Below are 16,336 nucleotides of genomic sequence, written 5' to 3'. Positions count from 1 at the left end.
ATCCCAGAGCCCTTTCTGAGTGAGTTCCCATCATCAGTAACCCCTCCTGTGCAGAGAGCTTGCTTCACAATAGGAGATTTCTCAGGACTTGCCATCTTAAATTTATTCTGCTTATTTTTCTATAGGCAGCAGGGTTGAAAACCAAATCTTATCCTCTTTTGGCTGGTTAGAGGAAAAATCAGAAATGATTGCAATCGCAATCTGCACCAGATTTCTCTCCCTGGCTGACAATGAAAAACAAAGGCAGGAAAGGAAAGAGGTAGGAACGTGACATTTCTTCCAAGAGGCACCTGCAGCTATGTGGAGGATACAAGAAGTGGAGTGGGGGAGCAGCTTCTACAGCTATGAGAGAATCCCTTGGTGAGTCAAAGGGGAGTTTGATGTACAGGATGATAGACACTGAAAGAGATCATGGAGTCTCACTGTATTTTCTTTGATAAGTCGTGCTAGGCTTCCAGACACCCTCTACCGTATTAAAAGGCTAAAAACAGGGTAGGCAAAGCCACAAAGATGTTGCCAAGTTGTCCATTGACAGAACCACTAGCGTTTATAAATGTTTCACTCATGAGAAATGACAAACACTGAATGATAGAATGTTAAGGGCTTGTTGGGGCATTGACTCCAGCAACGGTGCCTACCTAGATATGCTGACCACCACGAGGTTGAATGGCAACTTCTGATGAAGAAAACCAGACTGAGAAATCATCTGAATAGCAAAGGCATGGGCATTTGCAATGGCTGGGCAATGGAAGGTTACACTTACAGTGACTTCATGGCTGCAACAGCAGCAGTCATTTACCTCTTCGTTCTGAAACCAAGGCTCTGATATGCTGAGTCTTAGAGGTTCCTGTGATCAGCCTTGAGCATACGGACTGGCACACAAGAGATGTTCTCCGCAGTGTTCACGGTTTACTCACATATCCAGTTCCTATTGTGTTCCTATTCTAATGACAGACACAGAAGAAATAGAAATAAATGAGACAGTCTCTGGCTTACATGAGTTAGTCAGTCAGTTCTTTTTGATTTTTGAGACATGTGCCTCATTGTATGGCCCTGGCTGGAACTCATTATATAGAGCAAACCAGCACTGAACTCAACAATGTCTACCTGCCTGTCTTCCGAGTTCTGGGAGAAACAAGTGTTTCCCTGAAGACTCTTTGCCCTACAATTAAAGCATTTGCCGCAAAGGGCAGCACAAAGCAAAGGAATCTGAGCAGCCATAGTTTTATAGTTTGGAAGCCTACAAAGTACACAGTTTTAGTGGCTGGAGAGATGATGGTTCAGCGGTTAAGAGCTCTGGCTGCTCTTCCAGGGAACCCAGACTCAATTCCCAGTGGCTCAAAGCCATACATAGCTCTAGTTCCAGGGCATCTGATGCCATTTTCTGGCCTCTATGGACATCAGGCATGCACAGACAAACACAGGCAAAAAAAAAATATATATATATATATATATATATATATATATATATATATATATATACTTTTTCAAAAGAACATAATTTCAAAATAATTGATTTTTTAAAAGTATTACCATTTTAATTGACACAGTATACATATTTATGAGGTACAGTATAATAATTTGATACATGCTTGTAATTTATAATAATCAAATCAAGGCAATTAGCATTTCCATTGTAAAGAGACTACATATTTAATAGGACCAAGCCATGGTAATCTATGCATGAGTGCAGGGTTGTAAATTCACCAACTTTTTTTTTGTTTTGTTTTGTTTTTCAAGACAGTTTCTCTGTTTAGCCCTGAATGTCCTGAAACTTACTCTATAGGCAAGGCTGGCCTCAAACTGACAGAGATCTGCCTGCCTCTGACTCCTGAACGCTGGGATTAAAGATGTACACCCACCTCCTGGCTTAATTCACCAAGTTTTTAAAAACAAAATCCCGACAGTGCTGCTCTTAGGTACTCAGTCCTGCAGGGATAGACAGAGACAATTATACTGTAGGGAGACAAGAGATGAGGAGAAAGCAGAGCAGTGGCTAATTCTGCTGGGAGGAACACATATACACACATTCATATGTTAGGTCTAGGTATTAAAACCTGAGTTAGCAAGTTCAGCACACTGAAATACTTTGAGATAGGGTAGATTTATTTGAGATAGGGTGGATTTGGGTGGATTTATTGAGTGACTTTGGATATATCACCTACAACTTTAGACCTCAGTTTCCTAATCTGGTGTTCTGAGGGCTTGGCAATGGTCATCCTGACCATGTAGGCTGGAGCATCATGAAACCTGGCTTTGTCCCAGTCCCCAGACTTCCTTGACTCCTGCTTGTCTAGACCCTTGGAGATATTACCTCTTAATTTTAGCTAAAAATGTTCCAAAGGATCCTAGCCAAGATTCCAGTTCCAGAGAAACTCTGTATTATAAGACATTCGCCTGTGGAGTCCAGTGGAAGTGCATCCACTCTCCTAGTGCTACTTGCCTTCATCACCCCATCAGAAAGTTACACTGACCAACTATAGTGCTAACCACCCATGTGCTAGCCTCTCTCTTCTCACCAGCAAATCCTAGCATATTACCTGTCTCTGAGAATATTCTTGGGGAAACCGAGGCCCAGTCAAACAGGATCAGTAATGGCAGGTCAGTCCCAACCAAGCCCTGCTGCTCAGGGGCCCTAGAAGTCAGAGCTGCCTCATTTGTATTTCCTCTAAAATCCTCCTAGGGCATGAAGCAGGTTGTTCCAACTCAGCTAGCCTACCTGCTTTTTGTAGACTTCAGCCCTCCTTGCCTGTGGGTGTGGCAGTGGCCTCCCCACAATCAACACTGTAGTAGGGAATACAGAAGAGCAACCATCTAAATAAATTAAACAGTGCCAGTGTTGAAATTTAAACAAACCATTTAAGGCTGGTAACTACACTATAGAGTTTTATTATACTGCACATCAGAGTTTTAATATACTGTATTTTGCAAAGACAAAAGACAAATGGAAAACTAGAAAATCTCTCACTGAAATTCCATTTACAAGTCATTAAGAGGACTTTTAAAAATGATTTGTGTGCCAGGAAATGTCATACCTGACACTGATATGTCCTGCACTGCCTATCTAGGCAAAAGTCATCAGGTCCCCTACATAACCTCTCTCTGTTCCTCTGCCTGGGACCCTCTTCCTGACAGAGCTCATTTCTGTCAGCTGAGATGAGAACTACTCATGCTACTTTCTCCACTTGAGGGCCAGAAGACCTGCAGGAAGGGCTCCCACACACAAGGACCAACTGTTGTGAGATACATACACCCTCTGAGGAGGATTTGGTGTCCCTCATCTCTCAAGAAAGCAATGAGGGCACTTAAGGCAGCCTGTCCTCTCCTGCTCCAGACACACAACTCCTTCCGGGAGTCGGTAAACAAAACTTAGCATCAAGCCTTTAGAACCTTTCTGTCCAGATGAGAAGGGCAGGCTGAAATAAGTCAAGCTGCTTAGAAACTGAACACAGAGACAAATTAAAACATTCATTGGAGGCAACAGAAGGCAGATCAGTGGAGTGAGAAACAAGATGTCTCCCTTCCACATCACTGCAGAAAAGAAAAGAAGAAATCACCAGCTATGGCTCAAAAGTCACAAAAGAAAGGAAATGCAGGAAACACAAAACACGTTGGCAGGGAGCCACGCAGAGTGGTTACAACAATCAGTGTAAGCATTTAACCCTCCCCTGGTAGAAGACAAAGGTCCCTATATTAAATTAATACAAGAGACTCACCTGAAATAAAACGGCTGCGGGGTAGGCAGAGCTATAGCAAGTAAATGCAAACAAAAGAAAAGCGTGAGTGGCTGGATCAGACAAAGCACAATTTAAGGCAGTAAGCAACGTCAAGCAGGATAAAAGGGTAATTTCATATTCATAGAAGCAATTGTGAAGGCATAGCTGTTCTGAACATTTGTACACTCAGTACCTTAACATCAAAACATGTGAGGCAAAAATCTGTCACAAGGAATACAAGAAGCTGGCCAACAGACAGTTGTGGGTATAAATTAACATACTGCTCTGGGAGTCTGACATCAAGTAGCCCAAACAGACATGAAAATAGAAAGCAGTGGTACAATTACGAGTGAATTAAAAGGTGGTACAGAGTTTGATGTGGTAGGAATGATGTTTGCCATGTTTCAAGAGATTGATGCTTGTAATCTGAAGGTTAAATTTAGTGCACATTTTTACATACAGTGTAATTATAACTGCATTTAAAAACCCTAAACCACCAAAGAGCCCCTGAAAGAAAATATACCAAAATTAACATCTGGTGTGTTTGGAAGATTAGAATTGAGATATTTATATCTTTCCACATTTTCTTCCAATGTTCCTTAATGATCATATAATATTCTATGACTTTAAAAAATAACTAAAAAAGAATATACAAGAATGGAAGAAGACTTACTCTCATAGCATAATTTTCAATATTTGAGGAAATATATTCATGGAAGATTTGGTAAAATGTAACAGACAGGGTATCAGATAGAAGTCTGGGCAGACTAATATTCCTAACAGTCTAGGCAAGACTAGGCCCTCTGAGGTCACTCTTTGGAATGCTGTTTTCTGTGCCTTGGATTCTTCATTTTCCCAACTTCGTTCTCATGCCTCACAGAATACCTTTTCCACCTGCACCCTGCACAGTAGTAGCTCGAATACCACTTTTCTAAGGTAAGACATGCCTGTGCTCCAGATGACCTCACCTATATTTGTACAGTGATGCAGCCCCTCTCTAAATGCTAAGGAATCCTGATTTCATTACAGCCCCAAACTCATTACTTAACTTCACGGGTGTATTACACGTCAGCCTGTAGATTGAACAATACCAGCAGGTGGGCAGGGTTGGACATGCCTGCAGACAGGTCTCTCTGAGAACCTGATGGTGAGGAAAGGGGAAGGACTGAGTGTGAGACAGGGATGCCCCCGTGGGTGGTGATGAGAACATTTAGGCATTCCCAGTCAGATGGAAAAGAAAGTTCCCACGAATGAATCAGAATAAATCATCGCCCACTCTATGCCATCCAAAAATGAAACCTATGGCTCTCTCTAACTTGCATGATTATATGAACTAGGTTATTGAAGTAATCAAGAAAAGCAGCAGAGCTGGATTTTAAACGCTGCCCCAGCCCTGGAGACTCCTTGGGTTTCCTTCTGCCGACCATACTCATCCAGCTGCCAGTTCAAAGGGTAGACGCCCTCACAGCTGAGATTTGATGGTCAGTGGTTTCTAGTCTGGCCTCCTGACTTTTCAGGGCAGAACACGAAGTCTGTAAATACTCTAAGGGTTTTTCATCTACCAGTAAAATGAGTGAGGGTTTACTCCAACTGATGCAGCATGTTAATTCAAAGGCTTTTATAACTACTAAGGTACAGTCTCTCTTGAAAGGGCAAAAATAAACTTTACTAATGCTAAACATATATTCTTATGAATTTCAGCTAAATATATGTACACACTCTTCATTGGAATGTAAATTAGTTTGAGAGCTTTCTAAAATTATCATATATAATTTCTCTTTCCTAGATCTGAATTGTTATCCAGTTAAACATTTTATTTTCAAAGGCAAAATGTTCATGAGACCACTTTATGGGAAAAATGGTCTCATGAAATCCTATACAGCTGTCTGGTTTCAGGGAAGAGACGTTGCTAAGAAACCTCTAGCAAGTAGCTTGACTTTTCTAATTCACAGTCTCCTCCTTAAACATGGAGAAAATAGTACCTATCATAAAAGACTCACCATGAAAGTCGTATTTCTCAGTACAGTGCCTGCTACAGTGGCTTTCTTGCTGCAGGAGCTCAGTAAACACCAGGTATTATTCTTACATTAAATAATAGAGTTTCTTGTCTCTCCCCTCTAGCTGCTGTATGTGATGATTGAGAATCTGTGTGGGGAAAGGCCCAGGTTTTGCACAAAGTCTCATCAGGACAGCTCCAAGTCCCGCCCCCCAGGCAGCAGCCAAACGCACTGATTTTTATTCTAATCAATGTAACTGTAGGAAAAATCCCAAGAATCTGCTTATTAATTTTAATTAAATTACTTCCAAACTTTATTGCTTTATCACCAGTAACAAATAAATGTCTAATGTCTAAAAGTCCCAATTACCGAAGAGCCTACTTTCATTAAAAAAAAATAAATGTCTACAATAACTTCTCTGGGAATCAGCAGCCCTGTCAGCCCACTCATTAGGTGAGACCTGGGGCCTGCCTCCCTGCCATAGGCAGCCACTCAAGAAATGGAGTACTACAGACCGCATTTCTTACTTACTCCCTCAAACCCATCTTCTCACTGGTACAGTGCTTTGCTGCTTTTGGCTGACAGTTAGTAAATGTTTTATGAATAAATGCTCCCTCCCTGAACTGGGACTGGCAAATGTGCATTATGAGCCAAAATTGGGTCAGATGACCTGGCTTCCAGCAATAATGTGCACAGAAGGCAAATGATTAAATAATGCATGTCTATCCACTCGACACGACATTCTGCAGCCACTGGAAATGATGCTCTCGAAGACTCAAAAGCCAAATGGAGACACATCTAACATTAATTGAGTAAATAGACCATAAAGAGTGTCCTGGTATAGTCATTACACACATGGACCCAAACTGAAGGGGAAGTGCAAACAGTGTATACACTATGAGAAGGTTCTACAGGGCATATTTCCAAATTCTCTTCTGTATTGTTTTTATGGTAATATAAAAATGGGCTGGGGGAACAAAACAGAAGATTAGCTTAGGGCTTCCTCATAGGCACATGCCCAAAGTCAAAGTACAGAACTCAGGATGAAGGCTGAGGAGCCAGTGGGGGAAGTCCATTCCGGAATAAAATATGGACTTGACCCAAAATAGCTGCCATGCTGTTTTGGTGTCTGAATTAATCCTCCTCTTAATTTATTGACACCTATGAAATTGATTCTCACCACAGAATCACAACCCGTAGCCCCAGCATTGCAGTCAATAAAAAGCATGACTAGAGAGGCAGAGAAAAGCATCTGCACCAAATATTCATGGAAAGGAACCACACTATCTTTTATGGAAGCTTATGCGTTATCTGTGAAAAAAGGTTTCTATGAATTATTAGAGATGAAGAGAAATTACAATTAGCATGGCAGGGAGAGTTAAGAGGTGGGGGGTGGTCTTAGTGCCTTCACTGGTACTATATACAAGAGTTCTCTGGTACTGAATACCAGAGAACAAGTAATTTATGAAAACTAAAGGGTTATTTGGCTTCTGGTTCTGACAATTGTGAGGTTCATGATCAGTTGGCCACATCTGGTGATGTCCTTGCTTGGAGGCACTTTCTGCAGAGTCCCAGGGCAGGATAAGCTATCATATGGCAAGATGGGCAATTCTAGGTTAGGCCATTTCTCTTCTTATAAAGCCACAGTCCATTGGATTAGGACCCCACCCTTATGGCCTCATTTAATCTGAATTGTCTCCCAAAGTTTTATGTCATTTAGATCAAGTTTCCACCCTTTGCATTGGGAGTTACATTTCAAATGAGTGTTAGTGGAGATGTTCAAGTCACAGCAGAGAGTAAATATTGGTAGCAGCGAGTTGGGGGGGGGGGGGAAGGGGTGACAGCTTCTGAAGCTGTCAGATCAAAGCTGACCTTGGGTATGCTGCCTCCTCTACACTAGTTGCTAAACATTCAGCCCCACTTTAAGTTCTTTTCCTCACTGGAGATCTAAATTTACTTCTCTCTCCTAAAACAAACCCCCTTGTTGGCCCCAGGAGAAGAAAAGAACAGAGGTCTCATAACAGTCACTGTTAGCAAGGATGGCTAGGACAGGCCAGCATTAACCCTGTATCACACTGCCCCATTTCTTCCTAACTGGGCTACATCTGATAATGCTACTCCCCCAGGCCCATAGGACAGGTCTGTGGTACCCATTGCTTGTACCCAAGTTTGTATTAAGAACAGAACTGCTGTGTTCCTGGATCAGTGCAGGAATCTTGGAGGCCTGGTGTTCTTGAGTCTCCTCTGATCCTTCTCTGGAAATGCAGCCCAGCACTGAGGTTTCTAGATCATGATGGGGGCTTATTGAAATTTTTAGAACCACATTTGTAAAGGAAAGAACACTAAGCAGCCTTCTGAAGCCCTGGCTAGTTCCTTGTCTGGAAGTACTGATCATACAGTATCTAACAAAAAGCATGATAGGAGTGGATCCCACTGAGCTCAGCAAGAAAGCCAACAGGCCCGTGGCTTTCATACGCTGGAGCCCAGTCACCAACAGTCAAGCTCCAGGGTTTCTACTTCTACCTCTGTGTATCTGGTAGGCCAGGGCCAACTTCAGATCCATAAACCTGCAGTTATTTAGACCCCAAGCAAGTAAGTGTACCCTGCTTTTTACGCACAGAGCATAGCCATCAGAGCTGTTATCTGTACATGATAGCCAAGTTTGATTATGTCATGGAGACGTCCCCTATCATAGCCAGGCTGGCCTGCTTTGACCATAGTTAATACTGTCCACTCAAATGTTTTTTCTCCAATGGTAAAGACTGAACCCAGGGTCTTGATCATGCCAGGTAATTACTCTACCACTAAACTACAGGAAACCCCTGCTCTCTGCAGGGACTTTTTGATGTTATTGCAGTTGTTCTCAGACTCTAGAAACTGATGGGTCATAACCTTTTCAGGGCTCTGGACACACCGATGTGTCCTGGTTATCTGTGTCCAGATCTGTCTCCAAGCCAGAGACTAGTTGTAACCCTTTTAGCTCCCAGTCCAGATCCAGGCATGGGTAGAAACTTCTATAACACGGATACCTCCTTTTGTAAAACCAATCAAGCTCACTCTATTCCCTCCATAATCAGGCACCAAAAAGCAGGGGTTAGATGTCACTTCCCAGCATGGCTTCCTGGAAAGTCCTTTGCTCTCTGTGACTATGTTTGCTGTTTATCTCCTGACCTGACCTTTAAAGCTCAGACTCAGGATCATCTGGGGACAGAAGGATAATCCCTGCTCCCCTTGAAAGTCCAAGCAACAAGTCCTTTTTGGAGCTAGCTAGCCAGACCCTGCTGCTGCTGCACCTGCTCCCTGCTGAGCTGCAGGGACAGAAGAGGGAAATGCATTCAATCTGCAAACCAGAGTGCAGTGGCTACTTGAAGCGGCCTGCGATGCTGCTGTTATACTGGGAGTGTTGCCTCTAACAGACCCATCAAGCACTAGTCCAAGTCTTTCCGATCACACACAGTTTATTGCCTGCTGCCTCCTAGTGCTTTTTTTTTTCCCATGGCCAAATCTTCCTGGGCAATGCTCAAAGAAGCAAAAGGGCCTTCAAGCTGGAAAATCTTGGGCTGTTAGCTACTGTAAGTGGAGTCAAGTGAGTTTGTCTCCACGGTGATGTTTATTTTGTTGCTCTTGGGACGAGACACAGGCTACTCAGACCCACCAAAGCAAACAAGGAAATGGCATGTGGTGAGGTGGACACCAGCACATGGGAAACTCAGAACCTGGCAGAGGGACTGAAAGTGATTCCCTCTGGGGCCTTGAGTTCTCTCCTTGAAAGCCTCCTCTTTCCACTGTATTTTTGGGCCTTGAGCCTGGGGAAAACAGGGATCCTCAAATGAACCCACTTTATACCCGCCCCCACTTTCTAAGCCTTCCTTCTCCATTCTGTCCTGCCCACACCTCTCTTTCCTTTCTCTGATTTAATGTCTCAGCTCCCACAGTGTATCAACACCCCCAGCCCCAGTCATCTTCAATTCTCCATCCAATCTTGGCGTTAAAATTTGGTTGTTGAGCGAACCAAGGATTCCTCAGCCTCCTCATCTGTAAAGTGGGAATAATTGTGTCAACATGTGGACTGATGGGAGGACACAATAAAAATATTGAAAGTATTTGACAGAGACAAGCAACCTCTAAACAAGGTTATTACTGCTGTTGCTGTTATTAATAAACTCCAGCAGCTTGGGGTGACACTGAGTCTGTGTGGAAGACTTAAGTGTGTACACATGGTCAGGACGGAGAGCAAGCACACTGATGGAAACAACTAGGAAGTAGCCATGTCCCTCGGCCTCTTGGGGATATTTCTCTTCTGAGTACTTCTGTCTCTCACCATATTGATTTTAAATCAATTGTTAAGAGCTTTTCATTGTTTCACGGCTTTTTGAAGCGTATCTCTCAAACATTCAGCAGTTACTACAGGCAGCTTCCATCAATGAGTTACTTGTATAGGGGCCAAGGTGTAGGGATGCGTTACTGGACCAAGCAGGGGTCAGCTTCAGACTGCCCTGGGGAGACTCTCAGAAGCTTCTGGGCATAGTCAGGAGCTGGCTGTCAGCATGACCTGGGTCAGACAGTATGCCACTTTTTCTTTGTGTCCAGTCTTTATAATGACATAGCCCATGGGGTTGTCAAAGATCAAACAGGGTTATCAAGTCAATATTCACTTCCCTGGTGCTATAATTATGTCTAACATCCATGTAGCCTGGTTAGATGCTGGGCAAATGTTCTGATCCATGTGAAGATTCTATTTTGAACTGAGCTATGCCTTGGCAAACATGAAACAGGATTATTACTGCAATAGTTAGTTAAGAGGATCTACCAAGCTTCTATTATGTTATTATATTTGTTCTGCCTTAAATTTATTTTTCTTGAGGCAAATATGGCCCACAATCAACATCAGAGATCCCTGCTCCTTTCTAGTTAAATCCACCCACTCAGCACCCCCAAACACCTTCACATTGGTAGGCTGTGGTAGAAGCTGGAAGTGTGTGTGTTTGACTGACTTCTGTACAGCAGAGTACAAGGGAGAGACTTGGCAAACCTGGGTTCTCTCTCTTCTAGATAGTGTTCTTCTACTTCTCTGACAGTGGAAATATTTGTTTTCCATGTTGCTATCACCTAGTTCTAACCTGGTCTGGCTTGCCCATATACCTACTAGCTCCTACCCTGCAGTTCACCCCTCTTCATCTCCTTGCAAAACTACCAGTGCTCTGAAAAGCTTGGGGCTAACGTTAAGACTTGTCATGGCCTGACATCTTCCCATCAACTCTTCCAACACATTTTGGTCACTTTCAGGCTCTAGAACTGCCTGATAAGCCTCCATAAGTAGCTTCATTTTTTTCCACGTTTCTTCCATGCTCAGGGAACCTGGGCCATACAAGAATGTCACGTTCAGAAAACACCTGTCAGTAGGTAAACAATGAGTTGGTCCAAGGTCCCTTGACTAAGTCAGCAGCAGAGATCTAAGGTATAAGAATAAGACCCCAAGGAGGAAAGGCCAAACCCTGTTTGCTGGTAATGCTCGGCAGAAGCCCCAATAAGTCTTCAGCCTGGTGGAACAGTCACAGGATGCAGTGAACCGATGATCTTTGAAATCTCTTTTGTGCCATAAAAGGCAAGAGAAGGAGGACAGAAAACCAGAAAGCCTGGCCCTCGTGCTAACTTGAACCAACCACTTTGCCTTGGTAAGCCTGCTTCTTCACCAGTAACTGGGGCTCTCAGTTCCTGCTCACGAGTAGTGAAAATCGATGCACTTATAACTGAACACCAGAGTAAAGCCCTCTATCAATGATTCTAACTAAAATCCTAGAAGGCAGGGTAAAATCATACACAAGGGACAATGGTGAAGAAGTTAGTCCCCATGCCCCCGAAACAGGGTTTCTCTGTGCATAGCCTTCGCTGCCCTGGAACTAACTTGCGCTCCCCCCCCCAACCCCTCCCTTTTGATCTGCCTGCTTCTGCCTCCTGAGTGCTGGGATTAAAGATGCACACCACTACCATCTGGCTAAAGTTGGTTCTTTTTCAAGGAGACTTTTTAAACTGAAAGAGATCACTAAAGACTTTTGCTTTAACGACCATTTAAAAAAAAAAAAAAAAAAAAAAAAACCCACTGCTGGAAAACCAGACTCTGGTGACATCCGGGAAGTCAGAAGCTTGCCTAGAGCTCACTGGAGGTCATAGTAAAGAGGATGCATATGCATGTATAGGATATAGTATCATCTCTCTCATATCTGTGGCCAAGGAGAAACAATTCTCTTCCTTTCTTCTCAAACCCTCGGCATTAGCAGACCTCAAGGAACTCCTGAGCAAGAGCTCAGATCCCTCTCAGCTGGTTCTCCCCTGGCCAGCGCCTCAACAGCTGGGCCCTGTGCTTCTTTCAACAGCAAATGCATTTTCTTCTCTGAGCCTCGTCTTATTTTTCTCCTGCACTCTTTTTCAGCTCCTGACTTTCAGAAGGTCTATCCCTGAATCTGGCTCTTAGCACCTGGCCCAACATATGTGGCTTCCATGGTTCTGGAGAAAGGGAGAGATCAATTCTGGTTCTGTAAAAATTAAAATAAACCTCCTTTCTAGTATAAATAAGTTCCTCCTTGGGCTGAGAATTTTGCTGGGGTTAAATGATGCTGAGTTTTTTTTCATCTTACCATCTCAGAGGCTGGAAACCTCGTCTTTTGTTTATTTAATTTTTACAGGGTCTCATGTATTAAGACCCAGGCTGGTCTCAAATTGGATTCTCAACAAGAGTGACCTTGAAGTTCTAATCCTCCTGCCTCCATCTCCTGAGTGCTGGAATTATAACTGTGTATCATTGCCAAGGTTTTTTGTTTTTGTTTTGATGTTTGTTTTAAGACGAGGTCCCGTTGTGTAACTCTGGCTGTCCTGGAACTTGCTATCTAGAACAGGCTGTTCTTGAACTCACAGAGATCACCTGGCTCTGCTTCCTAAAGCAGATTGGATCTGCCTGATGGTCAGAAAATAAAAGGCTCTATTGGATTACCTCCAGACAATCTCCAAGTCCTGCAAATCTCCTTTCTAAATTAAAATCCCTGCTCTCTGCTTCATTGCCACAGCTCAGTTGGAAACCCATTTCTACTTCCCAGTCTCATTGTCAGGCCCCACTGCCTCTGCCTTCCCAGCCTTCATCCCACATATATATTTTTTTGTCCTATCATGCTGAAGCACACCTGTGACCATAACCTCTGTCCCTTTGGGGACTCTCTACATCCTGAGGTAGAGGGTTAAGTGCTTTACTCTGAGTTAAGAATTCAGAGCCACATTAAATAAGCAGATGATGAGGGAGGGTGGATCTGAGGATAAGGAAGAAGAGGGGGTAGGGTGCAGATAGTGTTTCAAGGATGGGTTGACACCAGTGACCCCTGTGGATGGATGCATTTGGCCTAAACATGCTAGTGGGCACAGGCCTGAAGCTATGTCAGTCCCCAAAGTGCAATTGGGCCATCAGTGGGCACCAGTTAGGGCTGTTGGCACTGTTATAACTCAGATATGAAATGGCTTCTGAGGGCTGATTACTGTACCAGTGAAAGACAAGTCTACTCTGCAAATGATCATGACCAGGAATGGGGAATGCCGACTGGATCTGACTGGTCAGAAGGCCAAGGTTTGCTGAGGGAGTGATTTGTTCTTTTTTTTTTCACCAGCTGAAGACACATAGAGTAAGCCTAGGGCTACCACCTAGCTGAGTCACCACCACAAAGCTTAATTAATGCCTGCAAAGCACTTTGAGGCTTTGACTGAGAGGTTTCACGTGAACACAGAAGATCCTTATTAATCACTGTGGCAGCACCGAGTGGGGTGTCCTAGGGGGCAAGCTGCCTCCATGCACAGAACAATGAATGGTTAAACTATGATTTTGAAGAGCAGTTCTGATCAGCTGGCTGGAAAGCAGCTTAGCTCAGAGGAGGCAGGCCCTTCTGGAAGCCACTTAACTCACCTGGTCCTTATCAGCCATGCATTAAGTAGAGGAATAAAACTTCCATCCCTGCTGTGCATGGATAATGGAAGAACTGTTAGGTAGTAGTGAAGCCTTTCCAGGTAGGCCAAGTGGATGAGCATGAAGGCTTAGCAGCAGGCTCAGTATATCTTAAGGCACATCTCTCCCTCTCTCTGAGCCTAGTTTCCTCATCTTGAGAGGAGAATAACAATAGGCACTTGTTCCTGTACTGGATTATGAAATTAAAATGACATTCAGATGAAATGGCCTTGATGCCTGTGTTAGTTATCCTTGCATTGCTGTGACCGAAATACACAGCATAACTGAAGGAAAGAATTATTTATTTGGGCTCATGGCTTTAGAGGGTTCCCTAAATTGTTTGGCTCCACTTGCTTAGGTAGTACTCCTCAGTGGCAGGAATAAGGGGGGGGGGGGTTTCTTCACTTCATGGTCCAAGCACAGAACTGAGGATCAGGTACTACCTTCAGAGACAGGCCCCTAGGACCTATTTTCTCCAATTAAAACCCATCTCCTAAATGTTCTAGAACCTCCCAAGACAGTGCCACCAGTTGGGAATCAGATATTCAACACATAAGCCTGTGGGGGAGTATTTTATATTCAGATCATAACTGTGGGTGAAATATCTAATATATCTAATATACTAACAGTAGTAATGATATCAGTAATAAGAACGATTACAGCAATAATAGTATCAATATCAAGAATAACAATAATAATAGCAATAGCAGGTGTATACATTGACCTGAGTCAAGCAGTCTTCTAAATACATTCCAATACTTAGTTACTTTGAGATTTATTTTTGCTTTTAATTATGTGTATGTCTGTGTGTTTGTATTGTGGGTATGTGCCTATGAGTGCAGTTACCTGAAAAGGCCAGAAGAGGGAGTCAGAGCCCTTAGAACCGGAGTTACAGGTTGTTTGACCCATCTGACATAGGTGTTGGGAACCAAACTTGGATCCTCTGCAAGGCCTGTAGGTGTTTTATTGGTTCCAGTCTCCTTTCCCTCTCTCTCTGCTGCCTTTATTAGTATTATCACCCATTTGAACAATCAGGCTTTGTTACAATTGCCATTATCACAGCCCTCATCACATGGAATAAAGATGCTAGGCTCTAGGGCATCTGTGCTTGGGTCAGGGATGAGGAAGGGCCTGTAAGTTTCTCACGCATCAAAATTCTGGGGGTGCAAGGAAACTGTAGGTAGCTGACTTTCTAAAGAAAAGCTGTCAATAGATGTGGAAAGATAAGGGGCTGGGGAGAGAGGTGGCTCAGCGGTTAAGAGCCCTGACTGCTCTTCCTAGAGGTCCTGAGTTCAATTCCCAGAAACCACATGGTGGCCCACAACCATCTGTAATGGGATCTGACGCCCTCTTCTGGTGTGTCTGAAGACAGCGACAGTGCACTCACATACGTTAAATAAATAAATAAATAATATTTTTTAAAGAGATGTGGAAAGATACTGAGATGTGACACCATCATATCCCTTCCCTCTATTTATGCTTAAGGGACAGTACCCCCACATCTGGGAGACAAGGAGTTACCTGTTACCCTAGTTACTCAGGCATTTCCCAATTTCCTGAATTGGTTGATTTCCCCCCAAAAGAAGGGCTGAGGCCCAACCCCAAATCCTCAGTCTGATCCCTATGCTCTATCTGTATCCCAAAACTTCAACTAGTATCTGCATCAGGACCCTAACTCAAGAGCTGTCAACCTCAAGTCACCCCTTATCTCATTGGTAGTCATAAAAGATCTGGTTAGTTTCTTCCAGCACCTACCTGACCCATCCCATCCTAAACCACCCCCAGAGTAAGAGTTAGGGAGGCTAGGCAAAACTAAGTGTCCCAGACACTTATTTTTGTATCTCCCCAACCACATTCCAGTTCTTTGTTTCTCTCACCTGTACAAAGGCCTCAGACTTGTGCACATGCTACCTCCTCTCCATCCTGTCCTGGTACCTCTACTTCATCCTGCCTTTAACCTCATCTTCAGCATTCAGCACTCCCACCATCCCCTCTACACAAGGTGCAGCCAGCAAACTCATTCTAGACCCATCATTGGCTGGTTCTCTACTCTGGACCCATCCTCCAAAAGACAAGAAGCTAGGCATGACAAGCACACATCAGCAGTCTCAGCGCTTAGGAGACTGATGTGAGGATGAAAAGTTCAAGGCCAGCTTGCACTACACAGTAAATCCCTGTCTCAAGCAAGCAAGCAAGCAAATAAAAGGGAATCCAGTTTTAAACCCATCTTTGTATAAATTAAAGACTATGGTTCAGTCTTATCTGGGACACAAGTGGAGAGAGCCAGAGGCTGATTAACTTTCAAAATAAACAGAAGAAAACTCCTCTGGAACCACCTGCCCTTTGAAATAGCCTTCCCAAGCTGCTACTATGATTCTGAACTGGCTCATAAGGTAATGTGTAGCAGGCACATGGGCTGCTGTTGTAGACTATAAAATACATAAAGCTCCCAGTTGCCTATAGGGGAATGTGATCTCGTGTTGTTCTATGCCTTCTCTGCTTGCCTTATGAGCAGAATATCTCTATCAAAAAAGTGAGTCTCTCATCCTAGGAAAGATCTCAGCTTTAAAAAATTTAGCGCAATGCTTTTTATATCAGTGGGTTATATTTAAAGCATTCAAAGGCCTAGATTTGCATCGACT

At 43.5% G+C, this 16,336-nt stretch overlaps 1 protein-coding gene and 1 long non-coding RNA gene across 6 annotated transcripts in view; one reads left to right on the top strand and one right to left on the bottom strand.

Annotated features, from left to right (window-relative positions):
* Positions 1 to 16,336, top strand: part of Smpd3 (sphingomyelin phosphodiesterase 3) — an 82,928-nt gene that overhangs the window by 11,002 nt on the left and 55,590 nt on the right. The window lies entirely within an intron of this gene.
* Positions 1 to 16,336, bottom strand: part of LOC117722980 (uncharacterized) — a 43,371-nt gene that overhangs the window by 12,425 nt on the left and 14,610 nt on the right. The window contains exons 3-4 of one of the 2 annotated variants that reach the window (XR_013104885.1): positions 3,717 to 3,747; positions 800 to 944 (exon numbers count right to left, since the gene is read on the bottom strand). This is a non-coding gene — a long non-coding RNA (uncharacterized LOC117722980). The remainder of the gene's footprint in view (positions 1 to 799; positions 945 to 3,716; positions 3,748 to 16,336) is intronic. The other variant, XR_013104884.1, reaches the window with a different exon arrangement.

Source organism: Arvicanthis niloticus, chromosome 18 (assembly GCF_011762505.2).
Source record: "Arvicanthis niloticus isolate mArvNil1 chromosome 18, mArvNil1.pat.X, whole genome shotgun sequence".
Lineage (NCBI taxonomy): Eukaryota > Metazoa > Chordata > Mammalia > Rodentia > Muridae > Arvicanthis > Arvicanthis niloticus.
This window is presented reverse-complemented; position numbering and strand designations above follow the sequence as displayed.